Source organism: Amblyraja radiata, chromosome 19 (genome assembly GCF_010909765.2).
Source record: "Amblyraja radiata isolate CabotCenter1 chromosome 19, sAmbRad1.1.pri, whole genome shotgun sequence".
Lineage (NCBI taxonomy): Eukaryota > Metazoa > Chordata > Chondrichthyes > Rajiformes > Rajidae > Amblyraja > Amblyraja radiata.
Genome location: NC_045974.1, coordinates 9,176,283 through 9,192,866, shown reverse-complemented (window position 1 = coordinate 9,192,866; position 16,584 = coordinate 9,176,283). Strand labels below are relative to the sequence as shown.

Genomic DNA, 16,584 nt, shown 5'->3' with positions numbered 1-16,584 from the left:
TATCAGTGTCGCCAAAAGGTTTTGAACATTTCAAAATCACGCGGCGGCAACCAAAAATGTTGCGACACGTGAAAAAACAGCGTGTGTCATACGTCGTCACGCCGCGTCACGCCGCGTATTTTTCGGTGACCTGATACATCAGTTAATGATGCCGGCAGTCGCCGAAAAAATCGCCAGGTGGGACAGGCCCTTAAAAGAATCAGAGGATATGGGCAAAAAACAGGAATGTGGTACTGACTTTAGATGATCATCCATGATCATATTGAATGGCGGTGCTGACTTGAGGGGCCAAATGGCTTACTCCTGAACCTATTTTTCTATGTTTCTGTTTTCTATGATGAAAATTCTTTAATCGACTGGGCTTATATTCACTGAAATTTAGAAGGATGAGAGGGGATCGTATAGATACATATCAAATTCTTAAGGGATTGGACAGGCGAGATGCAGGAAAAATGTTCCCCATGTTGGGGGAGTCCAGACCAGAGGTCACAGCACTTGTGTAGAGCTCTCATAGAGTTTCACAACTTGTGCAGATGGAAGGAGAAGCAACTGATGTGGCCAAGATTATTGCCAATTGCCATCAAGTTAGACTTGGACTTCTCTGGATTCACAAAGAAGTCCAAGTCTAACTTGATGGCAATTGGCAATAATCTTGGCCACATCAGTTGCTTCTCCTTCCATCTGGACAAGTGAACGTTATTTAACTAATGAGTTCATGTTTCCTCTGAAATCTACAGTATTTCACAGTTGATTTAAATGGGTGTGCGCAATCTGTCAAACATCAGTCTTCCAACTGATGGCTTGCACTGCAAGTTGCAATCCCTTATTGTGTCACTGAGTGGATAAAAAAGAAAATGTCTTGTTCAGTATTTCAGAATTGATGCTTAAGAAAAATTGTGAGCAGTGGAAACGATCGGCCATTTTGCTTTTAACATTTTCAGATTAAAGTCTAATGGGGTTTGAAAAGTGTTCCAGTAATAACTGTGGCCACTGCTACTAATTTGGATATACCCGTGGAGAAGGAAAACGGAAGCTCAGTTGAATAAAGACACAAAATGCTGGAGCAACTCAGCGGGACAGGCAGTATCTCTGGAGAGGATGAATGGGTGGTATTTGGGGTCGAGACCCTTCTTCAGACTGAGAGCCATGGTGTACAGATACATGATGAAGGGGATAACATGAATAATGTTTAGTACAAGATAAAGTCCAGGAGAATCCGATCATAGATAATGGGTGGGTCTCTAATGAGGTGGATAGTAGCTCGGGACCGCTCTTTAGTTGTGGTAGCCTGGAGGTGTGCGTTTTCACACTTCTATATCTTTTGCCCGATGGGAGAGGGGAGAAGATGGAGTAGCCAGGGTGCGACTCGTCCTTGATTAGTTCAGCATCTTGCTTCAGCACAGTTACCCCAGTACTTTGTGTCTATCTTCGGTATAAACCAGCATTACCTTCCTACCTTCCTCCGCTCCAGAGATACCGCCTGTCCCGCTGAGGTTTACCTACTCCGCAGGTATATCCAAATTAGTAGCAGTGGTCACAGTTACCACTGTAACACTTTTCAAACCCCATCAAACATTACTCTGAAAATGTTAAAAAGCAAAAAAGCCGATCATTGTTGTCTTCCAACTTGCTCTCCAATATTCAACGGTGTGACCTTCAGGGATACGATGTACAGCTTCAAAGGGTGTCAAAGATGGTCTTGGTGGGATTTGTTTCCGTATTCAGTCAGCTGGTGTTCAGAGCTGTGCCTTGATCTCCCAAGAGATTAGACACAGATTTTACAATAAGTTTCTTAAACAGGAGTGAGGAAACCACGGCCATCCCAGAGCACTTGATGTCCATCGATCCAATTGCAGTGGACAACAAGACTCTTTTAGTTTACTTTAGAGATACAGCGTAGAAACAGGCCCTTTGGCCCACCGAGTCCGCTCCGACCAGTGATCCCCGCACATTAACACTATCCCACACGCACTCGGGACAATTTACATTTTATACCGAGCCAATTAGCCCACAAGATCTCGGAGTAAACCCACACAGATCACTGGGAGAACGTACAGACAGTACCCATAGTTGGGATCGAACCCGAGTCTCCGGCGCTGCAAGCGCTGTACGACAGCAACTTTAACGCTGTGCCACCGTGCCGCCCTTGATCTTAAGGACATGTTTTATATCGTTCAGTTATATCATAAGCAGTTATTTTTAACTAAGAATCAAGAAAGGTCCATTTATTTCAGTTTGTGCACAATATCAAATAATGACCAGACACATCGGAAAAGTAATGCTTCTCCACAGGGATGCATCTAGAGAGCATTTATCTAATGGTTGGACAGATTTACCAAGGTTCAAATAAATTAAACCCGTTTGAAAGATAATTACAGCGTCAACATTTCAAAGAAGAGTCTGATTTCTGTCTTGTTAAGAAAATGGTTAAAACAATCGTTCATGTACATCCTGAATCATCTTCTTATGGTGACTAGACTTTAATTATTCTGCATGGGACCGACCGCTCAGCATGCACTTGCACAAAAGAACATTTTGGTGCCTGATGCAAAGAATATTTCTTCCCCAAGGAACGGTATGGGTTTAAGTTTCTATGAATAAGAAGTTTTTAAAGGACTGCGATAACTGGGGGAAAAAAAGACTGTGGCTGACGCCTCCCAGGAGGCTGCAGAGTGGCCGGGTGGTGGAGCCTTGCTAGTCCGCGGAGCCTGAGCCTCGTGGGTCGGTGGGGCCTCGCACGTCAGCAGAGACTGGGTCGACAGAGCCTCATCGGTCAACAGCCCACAGCTGGGGCCTGGGTCGATGACATGGAGGCATCATGAGGGGACCCAGCGGTGATCGCCGAGAAGCTCGGTGCGGCGGTCGATGTGTGCGCCGATCTGGGTCGGTGGTGTTTGAGGTGGTCGTGGACGGACCATGTAGTAGCCAGAGGATGCGCCACTGGGAACAAAGGAGGATTTAGCGGCGGTACTTTGTAACTTTGTCAGCGCTCTTTATGTGGTGACTATTTACATACATTGGGTATTGGGTAAGCAAGCAAAGACATTAAAGTATTCATTCATTCATTCATTCACAAGGGCAATAGGCACAAGATTAGTTTAGTTTCTTATTATTATCACGTGTATCAAGGCACAGTGAAAAGCATTTTTGTTGCATGCTATCCAGTCAGCAAAAATACCTGATTACAATCACGCTGTCCCACAGTGTACAGATAATTAAAGATTTAAAGGAGTGGAGGAATTGGATGAGTGAGTACAGGTCCACTACAGGTCGCCAGACTTGAATTGAATTGAATTGAATTGATTTTATTAGGGACAGTGCATATTAATAAACATTTACATGTAATATGCAAGATTGTAGCCAGTAGCTAATTTCCATCTTTAGTCCCAACACAAGGTAAACACATCCCAAACAAGGTAAAAACAAAAGACAAAAACAAAAACAAAACAAACAATAAAGTAAAAAAGTAGCAATAAAAGAGTACCATAGGATAATTTTAAGGTAGATTATGATTGCAATTTTGATTTTGCAGTAACCATGTTTTTAGATGTTTGGTAAATGAGGTAAGGGTTGGCAGATCCCGTATGACTCATGGTATCGCGTTCCAGGTCTGCGACGCTCGATATGAAAATACTGACTGCCCAAAGACACTTTTCCTAAACGGGACTATACAATCACCCCTGGAGGCTGCTCTTGTCGACCTATTTGTGTTTTTCTTTATGAAGTCCTTTAACGGAGGTGGGGCTAGTCCACGGAAGATTTTCGTGCCATCTTGGTCTTGCATCAGCACCATCTTGGTGTCAATAATAATCCAAAGTCCTCCCATGAAGAATAGTGTGGAGGAATTGCTCGGCTCTGTTTAAGGGAAAGCTAAAGAAACAAAGGGCAACAAAGAATTGAAGAAAATGTTGGATTTAATTCAATAGTATGTGGTCTCCAGTTCCGAGGCTAGCTGTCACAACATGGATGCGGCTCAGTGCAAGGTCTCAACAACTTTTCCTTCGGCAGTCTCTCAGCATTGACTTGCTTCAAGGTCCATTCTCCGATGTTAGGGAAGTCCAGGACAAGGGGTCACAGCTTAAGGATTGAGGGGAAATCCTTTAGGACCGAGATGAGAAAAACATTTTTCACACAGCGAGTGGTGAATCTCTGGAACTCTCTGCCACAGAAGGTAGTTGAGGCCAGTTCATTGGCTATATTTAAGAGGGAGTTAGATGTGGCCCTTGTTGCTAAAGGGATCAGGGGGGTATGGAGAGAAGGCAGGTACGGGATACTGAGTTGGATGATCGGCCATGATCATATTGAATGGCGGTGAAGGGCCGAATGGTCTACTCCTGCACCTATTTTCTATGTTTCTATGTTTCTATGAGGAAAATTGAGGTCATGAATTTGCCTGTGTACACACTGTAGTGCTCGGAACAGCACTGCATGGAAACGGGCTCTTTGCCCCACCATGTCTATGCTGACCATGATGTCAATTCAGCTAATCCCACCTGATGGAGTAATTCAGCATGGAAACAGGCCCTTTGGCCCATCTCGTCAATGGGGGCTCCCTCCGTCAGAGCCCAGCCTGTGAATGCGGAGCAGAACAACAGACAGCCAACCATGTCATCTCTGGGTGCCCGCTCTACCACCCACCAAATGGAGCTCAGGGCCCGGCAGACATTGACGCAGAGATGACAACCTGGCTGCTCAACACCCGGCTTGAGATCTAACTATTCCTTTGCTTTATGTTTCATTCGCAAGAAAAAGAGGCAATGCTGACCAATATGCCCCATTCAAGCTAGTCCATCGTACATAGTTTGGCATGTACCCCCCCCCCCCCCCCCCCCCCCAACCCTTTCCTATCCACATACATGTGCAAGTATCTTTTAAATGTTGTTATGGCATCTGCAAAACGAAGGAATATGTATACATTCAACGTCAGTGACTGGCATCTGTCAGCACACATCAAATAAATCAACGTGTATCGTTCAGCACCCAATTCATTCATTTTAAGCTGGAGCAGCTTTACTTTAGAGATACAGCATGAAAACAGGCCCATTGAGTCTGCGCCAACCAGCAATCACCCTATAATGCCAGCACTATCCAACACACTAGGGGCAATTTACAATTTGCAGAAGCCAATTAACCTGGACGTCTTTGGATTGTGGGAGGAAACCGGAGCACCCGGAGAAAATACCCACACGGTCACAGGGAGAGTAATAATAATAATGGATGGGATTTATATAGCGCCTTTCTAATACTCAAGGCGCTTTACATCGCATTATTCATTCACTCCTCAGTCACACTCGGTGGTGGTAAGCTACTTCTGTAGCCACAGCTGCCATGGGGCAGACTGACGGAAGCGTGGCTGCCAATCTGCGCCTACGGCCCCTCCGACCACCACCAATCACTCACACACATTCACACACATTCACACACAGGCAAAGGTGGGTGAAGTGTCTTGCCCAAGGACACAACGACAGTATGCACTCCAAGCGGGATTCGAACCGGCTACCTTCCAGTTGCCAGCCGAACACTTAGCCCATTGTGCCATCTGTCGTCCCGGTGTACAAACTCTGTACAGACACCACCCGTAGTCAGGATCAAACCCGGGTCGCTGGAGCTGTAAGGCAGCAACTCTACCGCTGAACCTGGTGTAGGTTTGACACGTGCATCCCCCAGCCTAAGAGTTGAGGCATTGGCTAAATGGCACTGCCCTACTGATGAAACCCATCGGTTCACCAGCAGCCCGAAGAATGGTCCCTTCCCGAAAAATCACCTATCCATGTTCTACAAAGGAAGCTGCCTGACCCGCTGAGTCACTCCAGCATATTTGTGGCTCTCCGTCAGTTTGAACTAATTGCATTCATGTACGGTATTATCTGATCTGTTTGGATAGCCAAGCTTTTCATTGTACCTCAGTACACTTGACGATAAGAAACCGAAGATAGACACAAAAAAGCTGGAGTAACTCAGCGGGTCAGGCAGCATCTCTGGAGAAAAGGAACAGGTGACATTTCGTGCCAAGGTCCTTCTTCAGACTGATGAAGTCGGGTCTCCTGTTCTTGTTCTCCAGAGATGCTGCCTGTCCCACTGAGATACTGCACCTTTTTGTGTCGACGGTTTAAACCAGCATCTGCAGTTCCTTCCTACACAATTAGAAACCTACAGGTAGAAACTCTTCTTAAAACCGGATTTTCTGACTTATCTGAGACTGCTTGGAAGCAGAGCATCTTTGAAGCAGCTGCTCCTGTGAGCAGAAACACTTATTTGGAAATAATGATGTGATACTATTTCTGGTTGTAAACTGATGGAGTGTCTCACAGAGTAATTATCCATTCATTAAAGTATTCCACGCACATTTCTGCTTTGTCGCTGTTCTGTGGCAGAAGTAAACATCTCTTCTCATTGATTACAGGAAACATGATCGCGGGTAACATTTAAAATAAATATGGAGTTTTCTACCTCAGCGATCTTCTTCAATCTAGCATTTTTTTTTGTACACGGTGGCACGGCGGTAGAGTTGCAGCCTACTGCCAGAGACCCGGGTTCGATCCTGACTACGGGAGTTTGAACGTTCTCCCCGTGACCTGCGTGGGTTTTCTCTGAGATCTTCAGTTTCCTCCCACACTCCAAAGACATAGAAACATAGAAAATAGGTGCAGGAGTAGGCCTTTCGGCCCTTCGAGCCTGCACCACTATTCAATATGATCATGGCTGATCATCCAACTCAGTATCCTGTACCTGCCTTTCTCCATACCCCCTGATCCCTTTAGCCACAAGGGCCACATCTAACTCCCTCTTAAATATAGCCAATGAACTGGCCTCAACTACTTTCTGTGGCAGAGATTCACTCTCTGTGTGAAATTTTGTTTTTCTCATCTTGGTCCGATAAGATTTCCCCCTTATCCTTAAACTGTGACCCCTTGTTCTGGACTTCCCCAACATCGGGAACAACTTCCCGTACAGACAAGACGTGCAGCTATGTAAGTTAATTTGGTCAGTATGAAATGTAAATTGTCCCTCGTGCGTGTAGGATAGCGTTAATGTGCGTGGATCGCTGGTCGGTGTAGACTCGGTGGCCAGAAGGGCCTGTTTCTGTGGTGTATCTTTAAACTAAACTAGATTTAAAGCATTTATGTCATCTTAGAAACACAGCAAGCAAACAACCTCAAATCACCATTGTATACCATCTGGTACTCGAGTATTAGCTCAATTATAACATTTTAAACCTACCATTTCTCTGGACAGGGTAATATTAGACTAATTACCACCGTAGACACAAAAGATTTTATAATCATAATGTTTGAGAGATGTTTTGCATCAATACTTACGTAAGTTATTCAATTGTTCAAATATCACCAGAATCTCTGAATATAGACACAGAATGCTGGAATAACTCAGCGGGTCAGGCAGCATCTGTGGAGAAAAAGGACAGGTGTCTTTTTGGGTTGGGAGTGATCTTTGCACTGATTGTGTATTGGTGGGGGGGGGGGGGGGGGGTTGTAGGAAGAGGAACTGGAAGTGTGGTTAAAAAAAAAAAGTGGGACATATTGGGGCGGGCAACAGATGACCTCGAGCAAGGAGGTTCTCCGATAGGTTGATTGTTGGCTAGAGATGGTGTGACCACTGGAGAGATACGTTCTTGTGACTTGTGGAAAAGGATGTTTCTAGTGGAGGAAGGGGGGGGGGGGGGGGGACAAGGTGGGGGGGGGGGGATGGAGGAGAGAGGCGAGTGTAGAAGTTACCTTAAATTAGAGGATTCAACATTCATACCGCTGGGTTGTAAGATAGCCGTGAGGAATATGAGCTGCTGCTCCTCCAATTTGTGTGTCCCTCACTCTGGCAATGGAGGAGGCCCGGGACAGAAAGGTCAGTGTGGAAAGGCGAATGGTCCGTCAGTCTGAAGAAGGGTCTCGACCTGAAACATCACTTGTACCTTCTCTCCAGAGATGCTGCCTGTCTCGTTGAGTTACTCCAGCTTTTTGTGTCTATTTCAGGTTTGTAGGTGAATTGTCCCTGGTGTGTAGGATAGTGCCAGTATACGCGGGTGATCGCTGGATGGCGTGGACTCAGTGGGCCGAAGGGCCTGTTTCCATGTTCTGTCTCTAAAGTCTAAAGTCCTGTGCGTGACTTCAGACCCATCAATGTGGTTGACCCTTAATCTCTTCAGTTGCCGGACAACTAGAACTAACTGTAATGTTGGTATCGTCTGCAATTTCCAAGTACAAAATTGGAAACAATTTCCAAGGAAACAAAATGCGTGTTGGTGACACTGTGTATGCTGTAATGATAATAGCTCCAAGTTTCCTACATCCTTCAACAAATTCATCGAGCATTTAGTCTTTAAAGTCATAATCTTTCAAATGAGAATGTCACTTTCAGATCCAGATTGGATGCAATTTGTTTTCCCGAGGCCGAATTCGGATATATCTGGATTCGGATATAATTCACAGTTAGCATTCAGTCTGATTAATGAAGGACATTCTATCTGCTTTATTGAATAATCGTTAGGCCCTTTCTCTGAGGGAATAGTCTTCTTCTAAAGTAATATTATTAATAATAAGAAGTGGAATATTTTATATTGAATTCAGTGAATTAAAGATAATCAGTTTTGGTGCTAAAATTGACTAGGGCATGTGAAATAGGAGTCGGATTTGAGTAAACACTTAATTTTTTTTCGGCACCATGGCAACAGAAGCACGATTATCACAGTGGTGGAGAGCTGATTAATTAAAACGACCTCTGGTGAAAAGTAGCCACCCAAGGCAAATGCTAGCAGGACCATTTATACATGACCTACCATTGCTTAATTGCACATCACAAGCATCTGAAAGGATTCGCTCACCCAGTATCTCCTGCACATCTCTTCTTACAAAACAGCTCCAAAGTTCAAATAAATTAACCTTTCACGGTTCCCAGCCTCTGTCAACCGCTTGTTCCTGAATTTTAAAGGCTTCGGCAGTGTATTTACACTGGCTCACGATGCGGTGATCCAGCAGGGTACTAAAGCCTTCAGGTCATGAAGTTAAGGGTGCTTCAGGAATGGGCTCGCCCACAAAATACTAGGATGTGGAACTGCAGATGCTGGTTTACAGAAAAAAAAGGACTCAAAATGCTGGAGTAACTCAGCGGTTCAGGCAGCATCTCTAGAGAAAGAGGGTTTGCGAGAATGATCCCAGGAATGATTGGGTTAACATATGATGAGCGCTTGAAGGCACTGGGCCTGTACTCGCTGGAGTTTGGAAGGATGAAGGGCGGGGCCTCATTGAAACTTACCGAACAGTGAAAGGCCTCGAGAGAGTGGACGCGGGGAGGATGTTTCCACTAGTGGGAGAGTCTAGGACGGAGGCATAGCTGCAGAATAAAAGGACATTCCTTTGGGAAGGAGATGAGAAAGAATTACTTTAGTCAGAGGATGGTGAATCTGTGGAATTCATAGCTACAGACGACTGTGGAGGCCAAATTAATGCATAGTTTTAAGGCGAAGATTGACAAATTTGTGATTTGTAAGAATGTCAGAGGTGATGAGGCAGAGATAGATAGATTCTTGAATAGTACAGGTGTCTGGGGTTATGGAGAGAAGGCAGGAGAATGGGATTGAGGGGGAGAGATAGATCGGGATTGAGGGGGGAGAGATAGATGGGGATTGAACCCGGGTCTCTGGTGCTGTAAGGCAGGCAGCGTAAGGTTGTAATGTGACCTAAAGTGAGCCATTGTCGTGTAAGAATGAACTGCAGATGCTGGTTTAAACCGAAGATAGTCACAAAATGCTGGAGTAACTCAGCGGGACAGGCAGCATCTCTGGAGAGAAGGAATGGGTGACGAAGGAATGGGGAGCCATTGTTCATCGGGCTGTATGAAGCATATTTAAATGCCTTGTGACCTTCTGTGAACTGTGCTTTATCAAACTATCCAGCTGTTGTAGCGGACAGCGACTTCGCCATAAGTCGCCGATGATGACACTCGCAGGAAACATTTTCACAAGGATGGACTAATTACTGTTGCTTACTTGCCCCAAAGGATGTGAACCAATTTTCAGGTCAAATTGGTGGGCTGCCTGTTGTCATTTTCTTTTTGGAAGTAGCAGCTGTACCCGGAAAAACTACACCAGATCAAATCATTATGTCGTAAACGTCATCACTTTTTTCCCTCGTCACGTTATTGAGTGCCTGTTTCCATGTCACCTTTTAGCATTTTGCTCTTTTGTCAATGGAGTGTTTCAACTTAGAAAGCTTTTTAGCGACACCTCTGGAGAAAAAGGATGGGTGATGTTTCGGGTGAAGGGTCGGAACCCTTCTTCAGACCTGACCCAACCCGACACAAAATGCAACCCACCCTTTTTCTCCAGAGATGCTGCCTAACCCGATGAGTTTACTCCAGCACTTTGTGTCTATCTTTGGTATCAACCAGCATCTGCAGTTCCTTCCTACGCAAGCATTTTATTGGGATGCGTCACAACATGGTTTGGGAACAGCTCCATTCAAGACCGCAAGAACATTGAGAGTTGTGGATGCAATCCAGACCATCGCACAAACCAACCTCACTTCTGTTGACTCCATTTACAATTCACGCTGCCTCAGCAAGGACACCAGCAGAATCAAGGATCAGTCTCACCCCGGTCACTCCCTCGTCTCCCCTCTCCCATCAGTGCAGAAGTTTGAAAACCCACCGAAGATACACAAAATGCTGGAGTAACTCAGCGGGACAGGCAGCATCTCTGGAGAGAAAGAATGGGTGACGTTTTGAGACCCTTCTTCAGACCCACCTCCAGATTCAGGGACAGTTTCTTTCAAGCTGTTATCATGCAACCGTGCCACCATTTCATCAACTAGAGAGTGGTCCTGACCTCCCATCTACCTCATTGGAGACCTTCCAACTATCTTTAATCAGACTTTACTGGACTTCATCTTACCTACACGTACACTACACCCTTTATCCTGTATCTGTACACTAAGGATGGCTTGATTGTAAATCTGTATAGTCTTTTTGCTGACTGGAAAATAACCAACGAAAAAACTTTTCACTGTACCTCGGTATACGTGACAATAATAAATGAAACTAACTCAGTAACCATGTTCGTGAATAAATCCGGGCTGTTCGACAGTAATCGATTAGTTAGTTAATGTTCAGAATATATAGGAGCATTCTTTAGTAGGCATTAATAGTTAGGCATTAAGTTAGTAGGCATTTGGCCTATTAAGTCTAATCCGCCATTCAATCATGGCTGATCTATCTTTCCCTCTCAACCTCATTCTCCTGCCTTCTTCCCATAACCCCTGACACCCTTACTAGTCAAGAATCTATCTATCTCTGCCTTAAAAATATCCCTTGACGTAGCCTCCACAGCCTTCTGTGGCAATGAATTCCACAGATTCACCACCCTCTGATTAAAGAAATTCCTCCTTTAGCTATTTTCAAGTTCAAGTTCAAGTTCAAGTGAGTTCAAGTTCAAGTGAGTTTATTGTCATGTGTCCCTGTATAGGACAATGAAATTCTTGCTTTGCTTAAGCACACAGAAAATAGTAGGCATTTACTACAAAACAGATAAATGTGTCCATATACCATGATATAAATATATATTTAGAGATACAGGCCCTTCGGCCCACTGAGTCCATCCCGACCAGTGACCCCTGCATGTTAACACTATCCTACACACAATAGGGACAATTTACATTTATACCAAGCTAATTAACCTACAAACCTGCGAACACACTTTGGAGTGTGGGAGGAAACCAAAGATCTCAGAGAAAACCCACGCGGCCACGGGGAGAACTTACAAACTCCGTAAAGGCAAGCACCCGCAGTCGGGATCGAACCCAGGTCTCTGGTGCTGTAAGTGAGCAATTCTATCAGTGCGCCACCGTGCCGCCCAACACCGTGTCTCATTTCTAAAGGTACATCCTTTTATTACGGGGACATGACTGGTCCTAGATGCTCTTCCACTAGTGGAAATATCCTCTCCACCTCCAGGCCTTTCATTATTCGGCAATCTTCAATAAGGACACTTCCCCTCATCCTTCTGAACTCCAGTGAGTACTGACCCAGTGCCGTCAAAGGCTCTTCATATATTAACCCACTCATTCCTTGTACACGGAAAAACCTTTGCATCCTCTGCCACGATTCTACCTGGCAGTCTTATTTCCAGAGGATAGACACAAAATATTGGAGCAGCTCAGCGGGTCAGGCAGAATCTCTGGATAAAACGAATAGGTGACGTTTCGGGTCGAGACCCTTCTTCAGACGCAGACAGTCTCATTTGCGGACTTTGCTCGTGGCCTCCTGAATCTTGTATCCTCGAGAAAAGACAAATATTCAGAGCACCTACTGCTTTGAGTACGTTTTGTGTCAATTACCACATGAGCGTGTAATGTTATTTACCTGTTCCGTTAGCTTTGTGACAGTTTAATTGGGGCCACGGAAGAGTATTCCTGAAATCAGTGCTCAGTGAAGTCTTTAAGACACAATGTTTATTATTATCTGTTGGCCTCTGACTGGGCGGGGTGTTGTTCCCAACAGATATCTTCTTCCAGGAGACCGAGCGCAGCTGCAGTATGTTGGAGGGAATATTGGACGAAGCCATTGCAAATCGGCCTGTCTGTGACACTTAACATCAAGCTGCCATTTGAGATGCAGAAGTGGCAGTTGACATTTGCTACTTGCAGTGTTGTCACTGTGGCTGTTAAGCCTCTCTGTATCAATATAGTGCAGGCAGCATAGCTCAGTCAACAAGCGGTGAATCTGTGGAATTCTGCCACGGAAGACTGTGGAGGCCAAGTCAGTGGATATTTTTATGGCAGAGGTAGATAGATTTTTGATTAGTGACAGGGGATATGGGGAGAATGGGGTTAGGAGGGAGGAATAGATCAGCCATGATTGAATGGCGTAGGCGATAGGCCGAATGGTCTAATACTACTATCATTTACTACCTTATGACCTCACAAACTTCTCTAACTGCAATTGTTCTGATATCCAACTACCGCCTGCAATTTGTAGACACAGATCTCACTTTGTGCATCCTTTTGTTTTAGTTTAGTTTAGTTTAGAGATACAGTGCGGGAACAGGCCCACCGAGACCGCACCGACCAGCAATCCCCGCACATTAACTCAACCCAACACACACGAGGGACTATTTTAACCTGGAAACCTGTACGCCTTTGGAATGTGTGAGGAAACTGAAGAACTCGGAGATAACCCACGCAGATCACGGGGAGAACATACAAACTCCGTACAGACAAGCACCCGTAGTCAGGATCGAACCTGGGTCTCTGGCGCTGTAAGGCAGCAACTACCACTCCGCCACCACGCCGCCCAGTAATTCTGGGCTCCTTCAATTACAGAGGTGACGGGCAGCACAGTGGCGTACACAAAAATGTACAGGTTTGTATTATCCTACTTACCAGGGACAATTTACAATTTTTTTTTAAACCAAAGCTATACAAACCTGTACGTCTTTGGAGTGTGGGAGGAAACCGAAGATCTCGGAGAAAACCCACGCGGTCATGGGGAGAAAGCACATACTCCCTACTAACAGTACCTGTAGTCAGGATCGAACCCGGGTCTCTGGCGCTGTAAAGCAGCGACTCTACCGCTGCGCCACTGTGCCGCCCAGCTATGAAACGCTCCACATTTCAAGAAGGTGTCGCCAGCCTTTGAGATGCAGAGGGCCATCGGGACTTGCCCCTCGAATAGGCTTGTCTTGTCTGTTGAGCCACAATCCTCATTGATCTGCACTGCTGTTGTGTGAGTGAATCTTCTCACACAAACTGAGCAAATGGCTCATTTGCTGCTTGAAAATTGTCGGGAGAGTATTATTGCCAAAGTGTTTTGATAGGCTTTTTTTCAGTTCAAAATGCTGCTTGTTTGTGTCTACAGCTCTGCGTGTGAGAACTCAATATTAATGGGAAATTTGATTTTCAATCTTCCAGAGAAGTGTTCATCAGAGTTGGTCTTGGCATCATGTTTGGGACAGACATTGCAGTCCGTAGGGCCTATTCCTGTGTCATTATCGTTCTATGTTCTACATTCAAGGTATCCTCAATGGATTCTAATGCCTGTGCAGACTTGCAGTATACAGTATATAACTATAGTATATATAACTTATATGACTCCTGTAGTTTAGCCCCAACAATTAACCAGTGCTGAAGCAGGTTCTTCGGCCCATCGATGTCCGTGTCGACCGGCGATCCTCGCACAGTAATGCTATCCTACACACTAGGGACAATTTACAATTTTAGTGAAGCCAATTAACTTACAAACCTGTACGTCTTTGGAGTGTGGGAGGAATCTGGAGAACCCAAAGAAAATCCACGAGGTCACAGGGAGAAAGTACAAACTCGGTACAGCACCCGTAGTCAGGATCGAATCATAGTCTCTATCGCTGCACCACTGTGCCGCCCTTCTTCCCTGCTGTTATCTGACTCCTGACGGGCCTCTCACAAATGCAAAGACTGAATGAACCTAATTACTGTCTCTGTTACATGGGCGCATTGGGAACTGAGAGCAGTGAATGTTATGATTGTGCGAGACCTCTAAAAATGTGCTCAAAATTTACAGAAGAATTGCAAACCAACACTGTGAGGCCATGAGTTAAAAAGGGAACTATCCTCCAAAGATGACCCATTTAGTGCAAAGCTTTCGTTTTAAAGGGATCATTTTCAGAATGGGCTACCGAGAGCAGGTGGGCAGCAAGCAATACCTCAGCCATTGGTCTCAGGTCATTCATCTTGAATCAGTGGAAGCCATCACGTCACAGTAGATGATGGTGGTAGCAGAATCAGCTCAGGATACTTCCAGTTTCCAGCCTCTGGTCCTTTTCAGGACGCACGATGACAGCGAGGCCAACATTTGTAACAAGATGGACATGAAAAGAAGAAGATTCATCCTGAATGAGCTCTGGAATAAATAAAACAGAAGGATGGAACAACCTGCTGGGCCAAGCAGTATCTGTGGAAACAAGAGGTGTAAGTGGACTATTCAGGACGAGACTCTGCATCAGAGCTGATTCCAGCATCTACAGTCTTTTTTGGCTTATTTCATCAAAATAAGATTGAGAATTTATCATCTACCTGCCACTACCAGCTTACTTATTACTACTTTGGGGGCGTGCGGTGGCGCAGTGGTAGAGCTGCTACCTTATAGCGCCAGACACCCGGGTTCGTTCCCGACTACGGATGCTGATTGTACGGAGTTTGTACGTTCTCCACTTGACCTGCATAGGTTTTCTCCGGGTGCTCCGGTTTCCTCCCACACTCCAAAGACATACAGGTTTGCAGGTTAATTGGCTTCGGTAAAATTGCAAATTGTCCCCAGTGTGTGGAGGATAGTGTTAGTGTGCGGGGGATCGCTGGTAGGCGCGGACGCGGTGGGCTGAAGGGACTGTTTCTGTGCTGCATCTCCAAACTAAACTTCACCAACAAGTGACACAAAATGCTGGAGTTATTCAGCGGGTCAGGTAGTATCTCTGGAGAACATGGCTAGGTGTTGTTTTGGGTCGCGACCCTTCTTCAGGCTCCAAAAATGCTGCCTGGCCCGCTGAGTTACAAACTCTGTACAGACAGCACCCGTAGTCGGGATGGAACCTGGGTCTCTGGCACTGTAAGCGGTGTTATGCCCCTGTCCCACTTAGGAAACCTGAACGGAAACCTCTGGAGACTTTGTGCCCCACCCAAGGTTTCCGTGCGGTTCCCGGAGGTTTTTGTCAGTCTCCCTACCTGCTTCCACTACCTGCAACCTCCTGCAACCTCCGGGAACCGCACGGAAACCTTGGGTGGGGCACAAAGTCTCCAGAGGTTTCCGTTCAGGTTTCCTAAGTGGGACAGGGGCATAAAGGCTGCACTCTACCCCATGCTCAACTGTGCTGCTTGGACCAGAGCAGACTGAAACAGATGTCGAGCCACAGATGCACAAAACAGGCTGGAAAGATGACAGACAATGTCTACAATACTCTAATAAGAGATTAGAGTTTGAGTTTATTGCATATTTGAATGAGCAATAAATTCCTATGTTTGTCATTTAATTTACCACTACAACGTTATTACAACAATTTATGGTTTTTTTTCCTATTTTATTATTTGCCTGATTTAAAGCATAAAGTCTCCTTCTCCGCTCCAGCTGCATGATACCGTCTGGCTTTTTAGAACGAAAATTAAATTACACCATATTCGTGTAGACTACATGCACTCGGTTTAATAACGGCGATGATTGCAGAACACGAACTACATTTTCAGACTATTTTTCAACCAGCACGACTTTTCATGCATCATTTATGCACCGCTTGAGCTGAAGAGCGTAGTAAAGCTGACCTGAAAATTGGCCATTGAAATTGGCCCAGTGTAGGCAGGTGATGTCAGAGATTATTTGAGACAATTTCAGATGGTCTCGAGAAGGGATAGCAGCTAGTTAATTCAAAAATGAGAACCAGTGCAACATCGAAAATGGCGTTATCTTCTCAATTTGTGGTAAAAGAAGGCTGTTCTGGGGGTCTGGACAACTAGGGCAGATGTTTTAATATGCAAAGATTTTCATGTCAATTGAGATGTGCTTCCATTGTAAATAGATCATTCTCCAGAACCGTATATCTGCACTCGGAATGTTGAA

General features: G+C 45.2%; 1 protein-coding gene across 6 annotated transcripts in view; it reads left to right on the top strand.

Moving 5' to 3' along the window:
* The window catches only part of cadps2 (calcium dependent secretion activator 2), a 393,466-nt gene that overhangs the window by 68,407 nt on the left and 308,475 nt on the right, over positions 1-16,584 (top strand). The window lies entirely within an intron of this gene.